We start from the raw sequence: 5,744 nt of genomic DNA, 5'->3' as shown, positions 1-5,744 counted from the left end.
ATACAGGAACAAACAATGGAAAGGCAAGCTTCCTTAGCTCACCTTGCCAATGTGTACTCCCCTGATGTGGCGAGATGAGTAGTAGGTGTCCATTCACTGCTTGCCTCTCTGCTGAGACACCAAACAAAGGTCCAGTAGTAGGCACGATGCTGCTGCTGTTTATTTTGCCTCCCCCAACCTGTCCATAGGATTTGAACCAAGAACTTTCACTTCACAAAAGCCACTGAATAGTAATTAAGAGGCTTATTGTGAATTCTCAGTGCACCCAAAACTACTATTGACTTCAGTGGGTGTTTTGTACGCCAAGGAATGTAGGCCTGGGTCTCAAATGGTAATGACTTTCAGTCACTATGGACATAGGCCAGATTGAAACATCTGATCTGGAAGTTAAAAGCTCTGTGCCCAAATACTAATCTCTTGAGGCATCCAGTTACCTCAGTCCTTTAAATGTAAACCAAATTAATTTTTTAAAATTTGTTTTGGTTTTGCTGGTCATTGAAAGAGAAACATTTCCCCACAAAATCAAGAGGGTACATTTTCAGTATGTTTTAAAGAGAGTGATGGCAACTCTGGCATCCTTAATGGAAATTGCATCATGTCTCATGCACCATACATTGTCCTGAAAATTTTCCCCATCTGTTGTAGTAGAGGCCCCCTGGTGCAACATTTTTTCTTTTGGCCTTAATTGAATTTTGAAACATGTGCATGGTCACATTGTTGTCTGTATAAGCTTTTCTTTTTCCTGCCTTCCTTTCTTTCTTTTTGGAATTAGATTTATAATTTACAGTATACCTTATAAGAAAAAAAAATCCAACTTTGCATAACATCTACCAATGCAAATTTTAAATCGAGCCAAGTTAGTAAAATGCAATGTTAATTTTAGTGTAGTTGATGAGATATGAAATATTTTTTATATCCTTAGCCATTAACAAATACACTACATTGGTTTTATGTTTTGGAATCAGGCAGTTACCTATAGATTTGTCTTTAAAACTCTATTTTAAGGGACCAAAAAATAAAATAAAATCCAAACCTCATTCTACTTCTGCATTAAATTGAGTGTTTCAGTAGGAATTTTATAGGAGAATTGGGAGAAGTTAGAACACATTAACCCTCTTGACACACCATATTCAACTGTTCTTGGGCAAAATGTGCAGCTGTGTTGGTCTCAGGCTGTTAGAGAGATAAGGTAGGTGAGGTAGTATCTTTTATTGGACCACCTTCTGTTGGAGAGAGAAATGAGCTTTTTAGCCTTTTTTTAATTTTTATTTTTTTTAGCAGTACCTTTCTCAGACCTGAAAAAGAACTCTGTATAGCTCAAAAGATTGTCTCTCCTGGGCATAATAGTCATATAAATTACACTGCCTATCTGTTTGACTCATTCCTTCAATGTTCACCAAAAGCAGTAGGGTTTCAGAAGTAATCACTCTTCTTCTGATGTTCACAGTTATAAATGATCTGAAATGTCACATGGACTTTTATTTTGAAAATGTAAGTAAAAAAGGAAGCAGTGCACCGGCTTTTGGGAGGAGTCCTGGGTTTAATGGAGCTTCATGTGGGCTCTCCAGGAGGAGACGTCAAATACAAAAGTTTTAGAATGTGCAGCTTTGTGAGGAGACACTGACACCCTTGCAGGGTTTCCCCAAGCAGTGGAAAAGGAAATGCTAATTCTCTTTCCCACTCAGAAATGGTGGGAGGAGGATGTGGAGGGGCAAAGAGTTAAAAGCAGGGTGGTGGGTCCCAGCTGTAACTGGGGAGGGGAGATTTCACAGCAGCAGGGTGTCTTAGGGGTTTCTGGTGTGAACATGAGACTGCTCTATGGGATGGGCCAAATTGTTGGGGGAAGTTGTGAATGCTGCGGTGGGGAGAGGCTTTGTTGACATTTTATCTAATTAAAAAATAAAAGCCATTCTTTCTAATCAGTTACTTTAATTTAGACTGGTGCTCTGAAAGCAGTCATACAGCCTCTCAGGTGTGACTGGATGGCTCCTATTGTGCTGAGTTGCAATACTAGCCAACCTTGGCAATTTTTGAATTTCACAATTTGGTTTGCTTTATGAGAAGTATGTGGCACTGAGCCCTGAATCAGTATGAAATGTGTTACAATCTGATATACAAACACATTCTCTGGGGCACAGTAGATGTTCTTATGGGAACGTTCTGCTCTACTTGGTTCAGTTTTCTTGGTCTGTAACTCTTAGACTACATTGGAACTGGAAATAATTCAAAAGTTAGAAAAAAAAATCTAATCTTAGAGAAGCTTGCAGTCATTTTCAAAGAAAACTCAATTAGTCTTCTATCCTTGTGAGCAAAGAGCATGTCATTTTCTTCTGTCAGACCAGAGAGAGTTATGGAACTTAAGCACAAATAGATGTCCTGATGCTAATGAAACTTTTTTTCAGTTTCAAATCACCATATGCCGAAGCAGTCACATTGAATTACTTCCAGGAAAGAAAAAAAACCCTAACACCTACTTTCAAAGCAATTAAGGATAGGATTTGAGATCTAGCATCAATTTTTATTTCTATCTAAGATTACCATTTTTGGCTCAGTTCTCTGAAAACAAAGGCAGATCTATTGTTATGCTCTCAGCCTTTTCTATTCATACAGTTTGAAATTGATCATTCTTTTTTCTCTAGTTGATATTTTACCTATATTCAAGAAAAATAGCCCCTGTTGAAAAAAGTGAAATAAAGGTACAAAAGTACCATGGCATTACTTATTACTCACTGTTGTAAAGAGTAAAAGAACCAAAAATAATTGCTTGTATTCATGCATACACTAATTCTCCTTAAAATTATTTCAGTTCATTCCATTTTGGGGGAAATATGCTTGGAAGTAACTTATATTTACAGAACTAGCATTGCAGTACCTCTGAAATAGCTTTGGTTCCTTCAGTAATCTACTTTTTCCAACAAAAGAGTGAAGATGTAGTGATCAACCTATTGGCAGGATGGAAAGCTGTTCAGGCTGATGTTTTGTGTGATTTACATGCAGATATGATTGCAGAATTAGGTAGATACTGCAGTAATAGGCACTATAGAAACCCAAGATAAATAGATAATATGCACAAACTTTTATACATGTAAATAATTAATTCTGAGTTAAAGTCAACAATTTAAATATGAAGAGTGCCAGGAAATTCTGAATTACCAACTTTAATTCTGCTTATTGTCCCTATGCCCACACTCCGTGTATGGAGATGGACACACTTCTGCATTGCCACACTATATGTGACTCTGCCCCTTATGTATAGGCATTAGAATATATTATTTCTTTGTTATATAGCAGGGGTAGGCAACCTATGGCACGCGTGCCAAAGGCGGCATGCGAGCTGATTTTCAGTGGCACTCACACTGCCCGGGTCCTGGCCACCGGTCCGGGGGGCTCTGCATTTTAATTTTAATTTTAAATGAAGCTTCTTAAACATTTTAAAAACCTTATTTACTTTACATACAACAATAGTTTAGTTATATATTATAGACTTATAGAAAGACTTTCTAAAAACGTTAAAATGTATTACTGGCACCCGAAACCTTAAATTAGAGTGAATAAATGAAGACTCGGTACACCACTTCTGAAAGGTTGCCAACCCCTGTTATATAGTATAAGATCATCCCGGCCTCCCTGACTTGTTTAGAATGTTGGGATGGAGTTACGCATGTGTATAGGTGGAGGGGGAGTCTCTCACTTGCATTGGAAGGATACAGAGGAAGGATGGATTAGGATAAGATGGGAGTGTCTAACAAACCTGTGAAAAAGTGGAAGAAAGCTGTAGCCTTTGCTCATTGGGTAGGTGTGGGAGTTTGGTGACAGTTGGGAATAGTCACTTGTTTTTATCAGGAGGGGAGATAGCTGAAGAAAGTCTCTATCTTGGGGTCTGTGTTGGGAGAACAAGGAGAAGAGTGTTAAGGATAGTGTAACAAAAGGGAGAGGTGTCCATCAGACTGAAGGCTTGTGTGTGGACATTTTAAGGGGGCTGACCCTAATCTCATTGAAGTCAATGGCAAATTGCCCCTAAATAACAATTTGCTGCAAACCCTGTGCTTAAACTCACAACTTCAAATAAGCATTAAACAAAGCTTTTTGGTGTGGAAATTTTTTAAACACCCAAAACTTTGTTTTAATAGTATTAACAATGCTCAGGACCCCCAGTCATGAACCAGGATCCTATTGTGCTAGGTGCTGTACAAACACAGAACAAAAATATGTTACATGCCCTAAGAAGCTTACAAAAAGACAGATGGATACAAGATGGGGGCGGGGAAGGAGGGAAGGAGGGACGACAGGAGGAGTACACAGAAACAGTGAGGCAATATTAGTCATGATAGGCAGTGGTAGAGATTAAAGTTTGTGTTCATATTTCTACTATTCTGATAATATAACTAGGTTTTGGCCAGCCACTCTGCAGGTGCATCATATGGGAGGAGGGTAGGAAACCTCCTCTTCACTAGCACCTTTTGTACAGGTCCGGTCTCAGTTGCATTCCTAGTGGTCAGCTGATTTTAATCTCCAAAGCTGTCAGCATAATACAATGCACAAGCACTATGTTAACACCCAACATAAGAAACATCCACTCCAAAGCATCCGTGTAAATAGGATATTTTATAACTTCAAATACTTTTTATGTGTTAAAAGAAGTGCTTATTCATTTGTAGTTATTTCAGATATCCATCTCATGTAACTGTTACGTTTATAAGAACTTTCATTTGCATGAAGCTGTACATCTTATTAGACCTAATATAATTTGAATAACTAATTATTCACACAGAATGAAACTAAAAATCAGATGGAAGAAATAACTTTATCAAAGGAATCCTAACACTGACATGCAGTGACATTCATATATTGCTTTCCTGCAATTGTTCCCCTTGAAAATAGGATTAGTGCTAGTTGTATGCTTGTAGAGTTAAAATGTAAGTATAATATTTATGGGAGCAGTTAATTTGGAATTAAATTAGCTTTTTCACAGATCAGAAGAAATGTACACAGAAGAGGCTTATTGAATTAGATCAGCATGCTTCTCTATCTAGAAAAGAGCAAAGAACAATGTGACATTATTTCTCACAGAATTGCAGAGCTACCCCCAGTCAAGTCAGATCAAGAAGAAAAAATTAATCATAAAATCATTTCTGTTATGCAGGATTTTTTTAAAGAAGTCTTCAGGCAAATAAAGAATTATTTAAAGCAATATGTTGCCTCACCACAAAATGACTATGGAGTCCAATACTGTACGATTCAAGTCGATGGCAGTTTTCCCCACTGACTTCAATGAGAGGCACACCAAGTCATACATGGGTTTGTGCATGCTCTACATATTATTACTATATTACTTTGTAGATGCTTTAAAGATGCAGTCCCTGCCCTGAACAGTTTATGTCATATATTCCTTTAAGTAGCTAAAGGATCAAGCCTGCACAGCATCTAGTTTATTTTAAAACTAAGAAGGAGTTGATTATTATTACTATTTATTTATATTGTGGCAGTGCTTAAGAGCCTGAGTCACAGACCATTGGTGATCTAAGGTAGAAGAGACTGATGCATGTTTGTATCATGAGAGGAAAGAACCAGAGAAGAAAAAGGATAAGAAGGGTAAGGGAGGTGATGGGCGTGGGGCAGCAATTAGAAATATAATGAATGGGGGAAAAAGGGAGAGTAGATAGTAATCTATATAAATGACAAGTAGGAAATTGATAAGGAGAGCTAAAAACATCAGGAAAAAAAAACATGGCTGGCAGGGCTAA

This window comes from Chrysemys picta, chromosome 5 (genome assembly GCF_011386835.1).
Source record: "Chrysemys picta bellii isolate R12L10 chromosome 5, ASM1138683v2, whole genome shotgun sequence".
Classification (NCBI taxonomy): Eukaryota; Metazoa; Chordata; order Testudines; family Emydidae; genus Chrysemys; species Chrysemys picta.
Note: the sequence above shows the minus strand (reverse complement) of the source record.